Source organism: Dipodomys ordii, unplaced genomic scaffold, assembly GCF_000151885.1.
Source record: "Dipodomys ordii isolate 6190 unplaced genomic scaffold, Dord_2.0 Scaffold27, whole genome shotgun sequence".
In the NCBI taxonomy this organism is placed as follows: Eukaryota; Metazoa; Chordata; class Mammalia; order Rodentia; family Heteromyidae; genus Dipodomys; species Dipodomys ordii.
The window spans coordinates 10314743-10332135 of record NW_012267243.1 but is presented as its reverse complement, the minus strand read 5'-3'; positions in this window follow the sequence as shown (position 1 = coordinate 10332135).

The following is a 17393-nucleotide window of genomic DNA, read 5'->3' as shown; positions in this document are numbered from 1 at the left end:
TGGGCTGCTACTGTCCTCGGACATTGGGCTTCCATTATAGCTGGAATCATAGACATGCACCATGGTGCCAAATCATTAATTGAGATGGACTCTAGGGAACTTCTTTGCCCAGACTGGCCTTAACCTATGATCCTCCAATCCCTGCCTTTCAAATAGCTATGCTTATAGGCTGGAGTGACTATGCTTGCCTACATTCTCTTTAGAAAATTTTCTCTAAGAACAGATGAACCTACACAATCAGATCTCATCATTCTTTCTCTCCTTGCCCCTGAGACTATGATCAGCTTGTGTGAAAGATTGATAGGGCTGGGTATGCGGAAATAAAATACCCAGGGATTTCAAGTATCTTCTTGAGTAGCCAAATGATGTCATTAGTTGAGCAAGAGATTAGTGGCTGTACAAGCAAAGAGTACTACAAGTCCATTCCTATTAGTCAGCGTGTTCCACACAAAAACAATCATATCGTTTATCTGGGTTTGTAGATCCCATGTCATCTAACTGAAAATTCTTGCTTCTCTGGGTTTAGGCACAGCATTTTTCTAGGAGGTCTAAATCTCTCCTGTCTCAACTGCTGAAAGTCAAGCAAAGACTTGGCAGCTTTTCAGTTCTCATCCTGGAGACGCCAGCTGTCCTGAATTACTCTACTAAGCTCCACAAGCAAACGCTCATTGTGCCTAAAAGCTATATGGACCTTATTAGGTAGAATTAACATGGAACCGAATCACTGACACAACTCTGCCGAATGGGATGAAGAATCACACGGTTCATATTAAACTGCAGCAAATACGATGCAAGTTTGGAAGAACTGTGGTGTGCATTCCTCCTAAAATCAAAGGAGGAATATCTGAAGACAAACATTGTGGGGTTGGATGATCTCACAACAATAGCAAGTATGTCAGTGGCCTCTTCCCCTGTGCCAAGCATCCTGCTCCACTCTTCACATGCATGCATCCAGTTTCCTCACAACATCCCCGAGGATTCTGTAATCGTTGCTACTTTACAGCTCTGCAGCAACCTGCTTGTCTATAGAGAGCTGCCAAGTGAAAGATCTGAGTGTGAATATTGCTGCTTGCCTTCCTGACCTCTTTATGAGTAGTGTAGGCAGGACATCGTGAATTCTCTGGCACCTCTGGGGGCAGTACTGGGATTTCAATCCAGGGCTCTGTGCTGATCAAATCGACACATTACCAACTGAGCTACATCTCTAGCCCTTCCGGCCATAGTTGTTTGGGGGCTTTTGTTTTGTCTTTATGTTGTTGTTGTGTTTTCAGATAGGGTCTCATGCTTTTACCCAGCCTCTCCTAGATTATGACCCCTCCTGGGATCACAAGAGGGAGCCACTATGCCCAGCTTTTTATTGATTGAGTTGGGCTTTGACAAATGTTTTGCTCAGTTTGGTCTTGATTGCATTGCTTCTGATCTTAGCTGCCTGAGTAGCTAGGCTGAGACATGAGGCCCCAGCCTCCCACGCGGGAACTTGGAATGAGAAGCACCTGCTACTCCATTCAGTTGTGGATCGAGACGCAGTCTTGGGAACATTTTTGTCCAGGTTGGTCTCAGACTTTGATGTTTCCATTCCCCCACCTCCAAACTAGCTGTGATAATAGGTATGAACCACAGAGAAGTAGATCATACCCTCAGCTCTTAATTATATTTTTTTACAATTTAGAATCCATGATTGGATATAGACAATAAAAATCATTTAAATAAGACAATATGATCCAAGAGTTGAGGATGTTGTTCAGTGATAGAGATCTTGCCTAGCAGGTACAAAAACAGAAACTGTAATGAAGCTAAATAAAACATTGTCTACCTTTTGGGTACACATTTCTTCCTTTCGGGTATGGAAGGATCAGGCTATAGCAACAAACCATCCTGGTTCCTTTCTGCTCCTAGAATAGCAGGTGTGTTTCAGAGTAGCAGCTGAGTGAACTAATGAAAGGGTTTTTTTCAAGTGAATAAATCATCTGAATTATTTTCTAAAAGCATTTCAAGATGAAATAAGATTGCTTATAAAGTTATAAGGATAAAAATATGTATGGTGATAGTAATATTTACTGTAAGTAAATAATAACACACCCCTCTGTGTGGTAACAAAATTAGCATTTGGATGGTGTTAATACATTGAAACATGTCTGGATTGCCACTTGCCCTGAATCCTCTGGCAGATGGCTGTTTGGGTGTCATTCAGCCATTCAGGAAACCAGGAACTACTCCTCCCTAAGCCTAAGAAACAAGCTCCCAAGGAACACAGTGGAAATAAGAAAGATCCAGGGGACATTTATTTCAGATGCTGTGTAAATCATGGCAATACTAAAATTCAAAGAGCCTCTTCTAAACTGGAAAAGACAAAGAACTATTCATTTGTAAAACAAAAAGTGGTCTGATATTACTGGGTTTTTTTTTCTTTCATGGTCCTTAATAGATTATAAGAATATTGAGGTAATGCTATAGTGGATATTTATTTGTTAGTTCCTTCCTTTTATCCTTCCTCCTCCTCTGTTGCAACCTAATAGAAATGCCTTCGCTTTGTGGGTCACCAGGGACTTACCACACCCTCAACTTTATTTAGTGAGAACTAATTTAGACAGGTGCTCCTAATTCTTATGGTGGGGATGTAACAGAAAGGCTCATGAAGGCTGAGGCTCAGTTTGGGAATGTGGAACTGAGATGTCTCGGAAGTGGATCTACTCATTGTCCAGACAAAGAGGTGTTTGGCTCTAGAAGCATTTATACAATGCCTATTCCATAGGGCAGACCCGACCTGAGAATGGAACCGCTAGCATGAGGGAGAAGTTTACAGATGGAAAGAGAGAAGTCAGGGTTTTGGTGCCATGAAGCTGAGAGATCACACCTGCAGTCTATATGGTTTCTGTGTGTGTATGTGTGTGAGCTAGGCCAGAAGATTCCCATTGTCTTTCCAGACAATCTGTTTTCAATACTAATTACAACACAAAAGGTGGTGGCCAACCTAAGCAAGTGCTTTTTATCAGGCAGTCCCTTAGAGTAAATAAAGGAATGGAAAGTTCCTGAAGCATTCTTCTCTCAAATTTCAATGCCCAGTTTTCAAAAGTGATACTTGTATTTTAGAACTGGTATGTTGTGACATCTGAAACATCTAGCTGAGAGAACTACAGATTTTCTTCAAAGATTTTTTTACTCGATAACTGTATACATAAAATGAGCTCTTTATTCACTCAGAAAACTGAAAAGCAGATGCTTTTCCTGAATGTTGATTTTGAAATCTATACATTTCTCCCCCCGGGCGATGCTACACACTTGCACAACAAGTGAAAGTAAATTGTATTCTAAATATATTCTGAAGACTAGTGGTGTGGCTCAAGTGGTAGAGCACTTGCTTCACAAACTGGAGGCCCTGGCTTCAGTCCCTAGTGGTATAAATGAATGAATGAATAAGTAAATAAATAAATAAAGCTAACCACTGTTGGTTCACATCTGTGATCCTAGCTATTCAGAAAGCTGAGATCCAAGGATCACAGTTCAGAGCTAGCCAGGTCAGGAAAGTCTCTGAGATTCTTATCTCCAATTAACCAGCAAAATGTTAGAAGTGGTAGAGTGTCAGCCTTGAGCAAGAAGCTAAGAGACCACACCCAGGGCGCTGAGTTCAAGCCCCAGTACCAACAGACACATACATACACACACACACACACACGTATACATGAAATAAATCTTCAACTATTATCACTCATTCTGAGAATCACTTCAATTGACCTCACAATTAAAGGTGTCACCTCACATGCCTGTGTCAATTTTTGAGTGCTGCTAGGAAGCCCTAGATACTTTTTCCATGTGGTCTCATGAGACAGGACTGCACCAGCCAGCAAGCCAGCGAGATCAGATGTCACTCTGACCAAAGACCAGCCCCATCCTCAATAAACTGCCTAGCAATGACCAGATAAACCAAACCCTTATTTAGGACAGTAGAGTTCTCTCACTCCTTACAAAAACTAGTGATCTTTTTTTTTTACTTTAGTCCCTCCTCCAAATAAAGATCTGTGTTCTTTTTACTCTGAGTTGACAAAACTACAGAGAGATACTTCTACATCTTGAATGTTTGCGCTATCATACACATGACCTCATTTCCAGCCTACAAAAATTGTAATGGCCTGTATGTCATCTTGCATGTACAGTTTAGGAAATAAGAGTTTGCATAAGCAATATGTCATAGCTAATAAGTATAGGAAAAACACTGGAATCATCACACTAGCTCCACCCTTCCTTTCCTGCCATCTTGCCCTTCTGAGTTACAATTGTTCTCATAGTTTCAAAAGACTGACTATAAATACTTTTCAAGCCGTAGTTTAAATTACTAGTCAAAATGAAGCCTAAAAGCTAATGTATATCAGACAATGTTTTCTCAAGCCATAAACAATTTGCTGTGTATTGATACGTTGAGCTATTCCATGAGTCAACCAAACATCTACATCGTAAACACAATCACTAGTGCAGAAGAACTATATCTAGAAACAACTTGTCCTGGCCCAGTATTTCCTAAGCCAATCAAACCCAGGAAACAAGAAATCAAGTAAATTAAGAGGAAGATTGCTGCTTAATTAATTATGTCCAGCTGTAATGATTTGTCCTTTACAGTCCATTGGGTTGACTTGTAGATTTATAGGCACGTTTTACTCTTACAAATGAGGGGAACCGTGCAGTCCATGTTTCTTTGAGTCTGGCAAACATTCACACAGTGAGAAAAAAGGAGGCTAGTCTTAGGAGAGGATGGCAAGGGCTCAATGCTTCTCAAAATAAACTCCAAGAAATGGAAGGAAGAGTTGTTTATCACACTGTTTCCAGTTCTTTTTTTCTTTTCTTTTCTCCTTGGTTAATTCCTTCTCTCACTGTTTTTTCTGTACCCTTTGTCTTGTATGTAAGTTCATCTGATTTGGGGAAGGGGAGGGAAAGCACAGAATCTGTGGAACAAAGGGTAAACCAATTCAGCAGTGAAACTCACTAGACACTGTGTTGGAAATGAACTCTACAACTTTGGAGGGGAGGAAACTTGAGAAGGGGAAAACTGGAAGAGAAGGAGGAAGGGGGTGACACTGTTCAACAAGGAATATACTCATTACCTAAACCATATAACTGTAACCCCTCTGTACATCCTCTTTACAATAAAATTAAACATACATAAATAAATACATAAGTAGAGAAAGAAGAAACATGGCTCCAAGGCTCAAGTCAATAATCCTAGCTACTTGGGAGCTAGAGATGAGAGGTCACAGTGCCAGCTAGCCAGGCATGAAAGTTCTTGAGGGTCCATCTCAACCAATGAGCTGGTATAGTGGTAATTGCTGGTTATTCCAGTTCCAAGGGAAGCCAAACAACTGGCTCAGTGGCACATGCCTGTCACCCTGGGCCTTGGGGAAGCACAAGTGGGAGAATTCCACCACAGGCCAATCTTGGCATAAAGTGAGATGCTCGCCTCAAAAATGGGGGGGAAAGGAGCAGGAGTGGCTCTGGAGTTAGAATGCCTGCCTAGCACTAGCAAGGCCTTGAATTCAGTCCCTCAGTGCTGCCAAGAGGGAGCGATACAGAGACAAAGACAGAGAGACAGAGAAGACATAGAGAGAGCCATAAGAAAGTCAAGTTAAAAAATGAAGTTATTCACCCACAATTTCATACGTTATGGCTTAAGGCGAAACAAAAGTTTTATTAATCAATAGGGGAAATAGATTGGACAGGGTCTGACATAATAACATTTGCCACTTCCACATCTATGAGTAAGCACTACAATGTGATACAGCCATATTACTTCCTTCACCTCCTTATTTTTCTCAGTCTGTGGAGAAGAGCAAACAGGTAAATAATAAAAACAACATGAAAAAAATCAGTGGCAACAAAGAAATTGTAAAAGACGAAAGAGAAAGATCAAATTTTTCACAGTACCAAATGAGAAAGAAAATTTTTAGAGGTAAATTTTTAGATTTTTCCACATATTAGAGAATTTAAGAATGTTTTAGTGCTCTATGTTAGTCAATACTTTCATGGGCCAACCGTGAACTGTAACTTTCAGCATTGTCAATAGGACTGTGATGTGTGGCTAAAAAAAAAACTTTAAAATATTTATATATACTTAATATATATGTTAAATATATATCATATAATAATGTGTTGCAATTATATAATATTTAATTTAATATATAATATAATTTATTATATTTTAAAATATATATTTAAAAAAAAATTTGTTGGTCGTAGGGCCTGACTCTGGGTCTGGGCGCTGTCCCTCAGCTCTTCAGCAAAAGGCTAGCACCCTACCACTTGAGCCACAGCACTACTTCTGGGTTTTTTCTGCTTATATGGTGCTGAGGAATGGAACCCAGGGCCTCATGCATGTGAGGCAAGCACTCTACCACTGAGCCACCTTCCCAGCCCCATAAGTATATCTTTTTATATATATAAATAAAAGCTGCACACCAACTCCTTGGCTGCTGGAAGCTATGGACACATTGTTTATGTCACAAATACAGGATTCTATGACTGTAAGCAGGTGTCTCCACCTTATTTTCCAAGGTATGATTTGGATAATTCACAGTAGGTTCCTTACAAACATGGAAACTGAGAGGTCCCGGGAAAGAACTTTCTGAAGGACCAGCAAGCCGCATGGGGGGCGGGGGATGTCGCTTACCTGCGATGTAAACGGGGCGGATTTGCAGACCATGCAAATGGAGGACATGATTTATTTTTGAGGCTGTTATTTTAAACAAAAGGCCCATCACGCTTTCTTAAAAGGTCATATTTTAAATATCTCATTGTCACACTGTGAAGGCCCATTCACTGCCGAAAGGCACAGTTACTACACCTAAATAAATAGAGAGGAAGGTTAGCCCTGCCAAACACTTAAGAAAGAAACGAGAAAAATTTGCAGTTCTAACCTTCGCTCTGACCCCAACATGGTGTGTGGTCCTGAGAAAACCATTTAACCTCTTCATGTCTCAGATTGCCTGTAGAGTCTCAGCTTTCAGGAGGGTGAGCTGAGGATCGGGCTTTGGAATGATCTCTCTTAAGACCTAGGAATGCTATAAGAAGGAATGATATTTTCTAAATACAGAAGAACAATAAATGTTTCAATAGGAAAATATTTGAGCTAAGACCTCGATGTGAGATAGGTGAAGAAATGTGTGTGATTTTCATGGTTTTTATTCTTTCTTCCCCTTCCCAGGGGATAATTGAATGTTAGTGGGTAACAAGAGAAATAGAGTTAATAAATTAACGAAGAAAAGTAGATCCAATGAAAACTTAGGCATATTGACATTTGCTGCTGCCTAGTGTATCTATTATTTAGGACAGGAAAGGAGCAAGTTGCTCTCTAGACATGTGGCAGCAAATAGGATAGATTTCCACATGGTAAAAATCAGTTGATTACGATCATATCTAAAAAGCTTAAAGATATTTCCAAAAATTCAATTCCAGTTCCAGGTTTGGTTGTTCCTAAACAATTTTATCATCTCTAATGATTACCTGGAAAACATAGATAAGAACATCCTGGACACATGAGTCTTTGAAATTCTATACAATGGCTTTTTGAAGCATTTTCACAAGAAAGATCACATTAAAAACAGTCACTGTGTATTGACCACGTAACTGAGCAGTTGCTCAGGTGATCATTCAACCAGAAGTACTTTGCAACTGAGAGTGGGAGAGTAGGAATCCAGAGCCTTTTGGGAGAGGCAGTTTCAAAAGCCCAAGCTAAAGACTATGAAGTCCAGACTGTGTCATCTTAGAGATGGAGGGCATTGGGGCAGGTAGCTGAAGTGATCTGTCAAATGGAAATGGAAAGCTAGAATGAGTTCCATGGTGGGCTAATGAACTATGGAGCATCCTAGATCCACCAAAAGCAGCATCAGGCTTCGGGATCTCATACAACAACTGTGAATGTTCTCCTCAGCTAGTTCTTAGGCCATCTAAGGCAGACAAATCAGTGACATATGAGGATGCCCCTCGACTCTGGTAAAGCTAAGAGAAAAAAATAATGGCATTCCACAGTCCCATCCACAGTAGCTAGAAATCCAGGTCTCCTAGGGAACTGCTGATCCCTCTTGATGAAGTTGGTTTGACTACAGGATTTCAATTCCAACCAAGTATTTCTTCAAGGAGACCTTCTGCCAAGATCTGTGCTGTAGACCAAGGGTTGATGACTCACAGCTTTGGCCTCAAGGAGTGTCCGGTCCATCCAGGTAGCTAGGATTTTGAGCCCATAAAACCAGGTTGAATGTACACTATGGAATAAAATTGCCCAAGAGAAAGCAATTTAGGGTGCTTAAAGTTAGAAGAGCTCCTGAAACGGGGTGGAGGGGTTGACAAAGCAGAAGTGTGGACAGGCAGCATGAATTTGATGTGGTTGCTTCTGGACTTATCAGTCCAAACACAAAGAGAAAAATCATACGGTGCAGTAGGCAGGAGCCAATGATGCATGCATGCAAAGATCTCAATATCGTGGCACTGAAGACAATAGAATAACGCTTCCCTTTTAAAAAAAAAAAAGAAAAAAGAAGAGCTAAATGATATAAGGTATAAATTTTAGAAAGATGAGGAGAAAAAAGCAGGGAACCAAATGGTTATAGTATCACAAGAGAAAAGAAGATCAGAAGAAAATATTAGAAGTGTAATATACGGGATTTGACCTATGACTGACATGTGGGGTGAGAAGGAGCAAGATCAAGGGAAGTCAGAGTTGACAGCAGGTCCCTTACTTGTTCAGGTTGACTGGTGTTTATGGTGCGTATGCAAATGAGTATGCAAATGAGAAGTGGAATGGGTGTGTTGGTTTTAAGGGGCCTGTAAACAGACAAGCAGAAGGGCGATGCTTGCTAGGCAGTCATCTAGGATGGAATCCGGGCTGATACACTGACCTATATTAAGAGAAAAAGAAGAGCCATTAAGCAAGAGACAAGTTGAGGCGTGAAGGAAGTGCCATGTCATTTAGTGGAGAACCACAGACTGGGTCACTACTACAGAAATCTCATGTATGGAGAGGGCTGGTCTGAAACACTGCATTTCTACACTGGAAGACTTGTGAAGGTCATTTTACACTCAGGCAATCAGAAGGAGCTAAGGATGGCATGGATTCAAACTAAAGACCCCAAAATGAGAATGAAAATTGCATACTGAAGAACTTTGCTGAAGAAGCAGCATGCTTATAGGTTGATGACACTTTTAAGACAAAACCATCAAAGAGCATTGTATTTGGAAAACATAATGTTGAGTATGATTTAATGTGAAGGGAAAGATACAAATCGATGAAGTTCCCTTCATCAAAGATAGGATGAGATGAATAAAGATCACATATTGAACTTAGATTTAAAGAAAAGAAAACATTAAAATAAGTAAGGGCATTTCTTTTTCTTTGCGGTACTGAGGCTTGAACCCAGATCCTCAGTCCTGCTAGAGAAGCACTCTGCCACTGAGCTGCGCTTCCATCCCTAAGGTCTGAAAGTTGGAGTGTTCTAGGGCTAATTGGGAAAAGGAGAAGGAAGACAATGAGAATCTGATATAAGTATGCAGGTGTGAAGGTGTCATCCTGAAATATGACAATTACTGAGTATAATTAATATATGCTAATATAAAGAACTCGAGGGAGAGACGAGACTAGACAAATGGAGGTAGCTGCCCTTTTGAGAAAGGAGATAAGACTGAGAAAATAGTTAAATTTTAGAGGTAGGAAGAGAACAAAACTGTTCTTCATGGAGCAAGTGGAGTGTATTTTATTTACTTCACATATATGTATATAGAGAGAGAGACAGAGAGAGAGTTGGCAAGTCTGAGATAACTTGAGAGTGGCTGTGATTTTTAAAAATCTCCATGGGAATCAGAACATTGGAGGAAACTCAGTGATCTGTCAACCCGAAGTGGCCTCCATTTCCTCAGCAATTCGATTTTGGTCTGTTTCCCAAGATGTAATATGTCAACACATTCTTCATGCCCCACCTTAAGGCCTGGCAGAAAGCAAGATCTTTTCTTTTCTTTCACAGACTTGTTTCACCCTGGCACTGTCTTGCTAGTCTAAACTCAGGTTCGCTGCATGGATCACAGAAGCAGTCTTTATTCATTTGGCTCAATTTAGTCCAGACAACTCAGTTGAAAGAACTGCAGAGCAATTGTTTGTGGGTATAGAAGATAATCCAAATGGGGGTATATTAATTACTTCCAAGATTTAAGTGACCAGTGCTGAAGGTAATGATGTACAGGCCTTGGGTTCTAGGTGGATTCGAAAGATTGCTTTCCTGGTATTTGCATGAGCCTGAAACGAATTCAGTAAATGTATTTTCCAGATCTTCCCATTATTCTACAACATATAATCGCATTTCAGCTTACAGAGTCTAGACGTGTTATCTCTCACTGCTATTAAGCCATCAAACACACAGAACTTCCCAAGCCGAGGATTTCCCTTTTGGCCATTTATACTTGCTGTTCCACCCCAGCAAACAAAGTGCCCACTGCTCAGAGATCTGAGACACATGGGCAGAGAGAAAAGTTAATAGTGGATGACTATGAATTCTATCATATTGATTCTTTTTGTTCCTATAGGTAGTTAATTTAATGCTAACATGTTTAGCTCCTCTACATTTGCTAAGGCCATTGACTGTAGAAACTTTAAAATTTGGAAACTTGCTCTTTCAGACATCTTAGAGAAGTAGACCTCTCCCTGATGAAAGGGTTGAGTTAGAAAAGAAGTCTGCTCAAAACCAATGCTGTGCTTCACACACACACTCTACTTCTGGTTCTTAATGGACAGTTCTGAAGTCCACAAACAAAACTGGGAAGGGGGTAGCGTTGGCTGACTCGTTAGCCTTTGCGCGCACCTCCGAAACCTCATGAAGAGCTAAAGTGAAGAACATTTATAACCAAGCAGGAAAACTCAGCAAAGACATGACTACAGAGGAGTCGGAACACGTGGTTTGACTTCACATCATGGAATTTGGTTGTTTGAAGGAATTAATTTTTCAAGTGACATGCTACTTTAGCAGACAGTCTAGAATGAGTGTCACAAAGCTATGTGAATGTGAACTTCTACTCAAAGTAGAAGCAAGTTAAAGCTTGTTCAGCTATCTTACAGATACTTTATTCTTTCATTCAAAAATACTTTTCTGTGTCAATGACTCATCTATTCTAGATTAGAAAAACACTTCTGCATTGAACTAGATGGTGAAAATGTCTTCTCATTAGATATATAAGGCCCTTCAGCATGCAAGATTTCACAAATTATTTAACTGCACAAATAGAGTAAAAATGTTCAGTGCTAGCATTTCCTTTCCTTTAGTCTCTCTCTTCTGCTTCTAAATCCAGTGTCTATAATTATCCACAGAATACGTCCCTTTAAAATAAGCATAACAATATCAGTTTCTGTAAGATGGAAATCGCCAATGCCTACTGTTATTAAAGATGTGTAATACATAATGTCATTCTTCTTATAGCAAATCTCAAATATACAGAAATTAAGCTAATAATGGAAGTTTTTCACCGAACCTTCATGTCCAGAGGTAATCATTGTACAATCAATGAGTTACTTTCTAGAACCTTCTGTATGGCTTTTTTTTTGTTTGATAATTAATACAACAAAGAGTTTACTTTCCTTTTGTGTGTCTGGAATATGAAAGAAGTATTGAGATAAGCCAGTTAAAAATTTTAAGACCAGATAGAGTTTATAATCCCAATATATAATATGAATCTTTAACATTTTATGACATATCCATTTGATTTTCTGCTTGAGGCCACAAACTATACATGTGTGGTCACTCTTGTCTAAGTGCCTTGTAGAAAATATATCCAATAATGGGCTGGGAAGGTGGCTCAGTGGTAGAGCGCTTGCCTTGCATGCCGGAGGCCCTGGGTTCAATTCCCCAGCACCACATAAGCAAAAAGGAAAAAAGCCGGAAGTGGCGCTGTGGTTCAAGTGGTAGAGTGCTAGCCTTGAGCTGAAGAGCTGAGGGACAGCGCCCACGCCCAGAGTTCAGGCCCACGACCAGAATAAAAATTAAAAAATAAAATAAATAAAAAGAAAATATATCCAATATTATCAGGAAATCTGTGTTCTCCATAAAGACATATATATATATATATATATATATGTATATATATATGTATATATATTTACTTCAAAATTCCAAGTCAATATTTGAATTTCCCTATTTGAATTCCCAAGTCTGTAGTAGAATTTCCCAAGCCTTTTTACTTACTTGTTAGAGAATTGACCAGAGTGCACACAGAATTAAAAGTTTGGAAATACTGCCCTCTGGTGGAAAAATGAGTTCCTGACAGAACTGCAAAAAAGGAATTGCTTTTCTATTACAATCATTGCCACTTTATAACAAAGCATTTTTCTTTCCTTCCTTTCTTTCTTTTTTTCTTTCTTCCTTTCTTCCTTTTTTCCTTCCTTCCTCCCTTCCTTCCTTTCTCTCTTTCTTTTGCATTTGCTGTAACGTAAATTTTTAGAATCAAGATTCTGCAGGATCAACTTATGCACAGTATAATTATCTTTGCATATGAATCTTATAGGTGTCTTCATGAAATCCTATTTTAAAACCTAGAAAAAAAACCCAGAATAGTCCATTATTATTCATCTTCCATTTCAAGCATTAATGATGGTATCTCATATCTGAAAATTAAAATGTTAAATAGCTCAATTATTGACAAAAAAAAAAAAATGCTTCTTCTAAAGAACTCATTTAGCCAGTGTTGGTGGCTCACACCTGTAATTCTAGCTACTCATGAGACTGAGAACTGAAGATAATGGTTCATAGCCTGGCCAGGTAGGAAAGTCTCTGAGACTCTTATATCCAATTAAACATCAAAAAACCAGAAGTGGAGCTGTTACTGAAGTGGTAGTACGCTAGCCTTCACCAAAGTAATTCAGGGACAGCACCCAGGCCTGAAAGTTCAAGACCCAAGACTGGCACGCGCGCGCGCGCGCACACACACACACACACACACACACACACACACGAAGAAAAAGAAATAGATTTAATGTTCACCCTGTTTGGTTTTTTTTAATCATTACGAAATTGGATTTTTTTCTTGCGCTATTCCTCTACATGATTTTGAGAAATATTGCTATTTACTTTTGGGGCCCGTCCTGTGCTTGAATTCAAAGCCCTGCTCTGTCACTCGGCTTGCTTGTCCACAGTTCAGCATTTTGAGGGTTCACTGGAGACAGCCTTGCAGGCATTTCCACCTGCACTGGCTTTGAACCCTGGTGCTCTGATCTTGGCCTCCTGTGTAAGCTGGATTGATTACAGGTGTCAGCCGCTGACACCAGCTGTTTGTCTTTGTTTCACAGCACGGCATAAACGCAGTGTCAGTAGAGGAAAGCATCCCTACACAAATAAGGGTGACCAATGGGTGTGGTCAAGCCAGAGAAACGTGCGGACGCCTGTATTTTGTTCCCTATGTGATCCCCAAGCCCCCAAACCCTCTCCCTAACAAAGAGACTCCCAATCCCACCCCGCTGACTAAGTTCCACACAAAACCATTTGTTCCTTACAAGCCTGAGAAAAGTTCAGTCCACCTGTGATTCTCTGCTTGTCATTTCACCTCTTTTCTTTTGCTCTTTGTCGATACACCATGACAGGCACCTTGACCTTCCCCTCAAATCATGCAGGACAAATTGGTGTACTTCCTTCCTATAGACCAACAACTGGGGTCCTGGCTTTCTTGAGGGCAGAGACTAGGGCACTCTGCCATCAGTCTAGCACTCACTTCCTCCATGCTTAGTGTGCTGTCTAAATCTTCAATGGGAAACAAACATCTTCTTTAGCATCTGTATTGATTAGCTAGAGAGCCTTAATAAAGTTGAAAAAAAAAAACTAGGTCACTTTTAAAACAGGACCTACTTGTTCACCATTCTTGAAATCTGAAAAAAGAAGCTGCTGATGTGGTAGTTTTCTTCTGGGGAATTGTAAGATTTGTCCCTCGTCTCTGATCCTGACTTACATAGGATCACCAGTTCCAGTGTGAGCTCATCTCAACCTAGCCAGCTAGACCTACAATACCCATTTCCAAAGAATGTCACATTCTGATGTACTAGCACGAAGGACTTCGGAACTTGAAATGATAAAGGATTTATTTCAAATCATTAACAGTATCCCTTTTACCATCAGCAAGAAACGCAAGCTGTAGGCAGGACCCGGTGTGCAGTGTAATACCATTTACTTGCTCAGGTCTTAACTCCAGAAGGAAAGACACTGAGGCTTATAAACAGAGGGTCATAGATGCTCTCCTTTTCTTTCTCTCTTATTCACATCATTATACCTTTCTCTCTACTCTGCATCTTTTCAATAGATCACACCTAGCATCGACCAAGAATGAATATGTGCTAGTGAGAACAAAACTCTGATTCTCTTAGAATTGTTGTTTCTACTCTGTCCCATTGCAAATTATGTTATCTGCTAGGCCATCTTCCTGACTAAACTTTTGGACGCCATTGTTGTGATCCTTCACTATTGAAGATAAACAACAGTTCCCTTGCGCTAAGCTCTCTGATGAGCTCTGGTTCTAGCTATTGTGCTTTGGCTTTGCCTTTACACGTTGAAAGGGTCATTCTTTTTGTGGAGGCCGTGTTTAACAGCGTCTCTTGGGAGCCTCTCCCACCGGGGATGTGAGAACGTGAATGTGAGAACAGTCCCCTCGCCTGAGAACGTGAATGTGAGAACAGTCCTCTCGCCTGCTTCCAGCCCCACCGTCCCCAGCTTTCCCTCCCCTGTTAACCTGCAAAGTAATCCCACAGAACACCGGAGTTCATGGAGCCTTCGAGTCCTTCTGCTTCTAGAGTCCACTTTTCATCCTAACTCTCCTTGATTCTGTAATGGAGCGTGGATTATTCTTTGACGTGCAACTGATCATTGGAGAGACAAGTCATGTGATCCTATGAAATGGCTCTTAAAGCAACGGCTAACTAATTAATCTTAATTAACGGTCAATTAATTAAATTACTGATGGGGTCACTTTGGCAAACTTACTTTCAACAATTAAAAGGTGGCTATTTTAATTAGTTAACATACTTTCACTGAAATCAGAGATACTATTATTCTATTATGAAAAATCAATTTATGGTGGAAATTAACTCATATCCACATCACATCTAAATGATACCATAACAATGTAAAAGTGATCGATCTTCAGAAAGGCAAATGGAATCTTTTTCAACACACATCCTATGAAACTAATGAGGGCTAGCGTTGGGTGGAGGAATGGAGAGAATGATAAACAGGTGACACCAATCAGATGCATTGTACTTATCAACTGGTTGTTGAATGGTAACTCCTTTGTACAACTCCTTAAAGGTAATAAACATGTAGGTAAAGCAAAAAAAGGCATGAGAAGTTGTTGTACCTTTCTGCACGCCATTGATGAGGCCTTCGAATGTTTCCCACCCATTCTTTCTTATAAGCACAATCATATTGTAGGGTCATTAAAGACCTCCCTATTCAGAACAGTTCTACAATGAATCTTTCACACAGCACAGAATTCCTTTATGGTGCAAATAATCATCGTCTGTTTATTTTTCAGTCAATCCAAATGTTCACAGATTTTGCTTAACTCACAACACAGCTGTGTTTATGGAGAAAACTGAACTCTCAGAGACAAGAAACACCATCATCATTCATGTTCTGTAGACTATGAAGGATAGGTGAAGATGACAGCGCTGGTCCTTGCAGCTTGCCAACGGCGTTCAAGAGTGGCCTGTGTAAACATACGGTGGATATTTTTCCACACACATGCACTTCCAATTTCCTCAAAAACACTCCCCAGGAAGCCCAGCCCCGGAAGGAAGGACAGATAAGGCTGGACTGTCCACCTCTATCTATTCCCAGCCTCTTCTATCATACGTTCACCCCTCTTGGCTGAAGAGGGACGCTCTTCATTAATCCCAACAGACCCCAAATTAGAAGTGGTCACTTTCGGCAGCCTCTTCAGTTGTCCCAATATGGCGCTTCCTGGATGCATGGGTCATAGTCTTAAAATAACCTGACTCCTCAGGAGACAGGTTAGCTATGTTTTGCTTAATAAGAGCAATGTGGCCTGATAAGGGTAGAGTATATAATATTGAGCAACTTGGTTTGATGGTGGCATGAAAAATAAAATTCTCAGGAAAAATTCCCAGAATTACATTTCCACAAATCCAGAAGACATTAACTCCCCTGTCCCCACACCCCCAAAAACATAAATGCCATTGTCGGTGATAGAATAAAAAGGAAACAGCAAAATAGCCAACAGTAAGAAAAGGAAATTCTCTGCACCTTATGAGACATTAAGCATCACGTGCAGAGGGGGAAAATTGTTATGATATGTGTGTATGCACACTGACAGCAAGAATGGGAATGGAACATTCTACAAAGGATCTTCAGCAAATCACACACTTGTGTTAAGGATAAACAAAGAACTTGTTAAGGATAAACAAAGAACTTGCTCTGTCATTTTCAAGTATTTCAGTGCTGTTGGAAGGTGTTGGAAAAGAGAAGAAATACTTTTAGTGCTCTTACAATGTTTTTTAAAGGTAAGAAAATTTAATAAAGGAAAGCCAAAGGAATTCAGAGTAAATGAATGACTTTGCCTCTTGAACACCCAGATCTTATATATGATTGCAAATAAAATGGGACAACTGAAGAGTTTTTTCCTCTTGTAAATTCCTACTTTAAGGCTTAGGGAGAAAACTAGAAAACTAGGAGGAAGAACTGAGGAAACAGATGATAGCTATTCAGATGAGTAGATGGTTAGAGACTGACAGGAAGGAGCCACAGAGAGAGAGACAGACAGACAGAGACAGAGACAGGGACAGACAGACAGACAGAGACAGAGAGAGACAGAGAGAAATTACTACTATTGAAGTTCCCAATATCTTTCAGGTTCCTCTAATATATATGAAGCACTAAATGCTAACTATAAAGGAGTTGAGCAAACTGAGCTGTTTGATTAGTTGTATTACTTTTTGCTTTTCTTAATACTCTACAAGGTAGGTATTTTTAAACTTTGTAGTTTGTCAAATATAGTCAAATATAAAGTCAAACATACATTCATATTGCCTTAATTTTTCATATGCCTTATTATTAAGATCAATGTCTCCTTTAAAGCTTTTGATTCCCTCAGATTATCCTTTGCCATTCTTGCTGCAAGACTGGTTTTCTCAGAATGATTCCATTTCTATTTAGAGAAGGGCATTTTTTTTCAGGTATCAAATAAAAATTTTGGTAAGATGTGGTAGCTCATGCCTATAATTCATGCTAGGTAGCTGCACCAAGAGGATCAGACTCAGGTAACAGGCCAGCCTGGAAAACTTAATAACACCCTACCTCAAACAAAAGAAGGAACAAGAGGAGGAGGAAGAGGAGGAGGAAAGGGAGGAGGAGGAAAAGGAGGAGGAGGAGGAGGAGGAG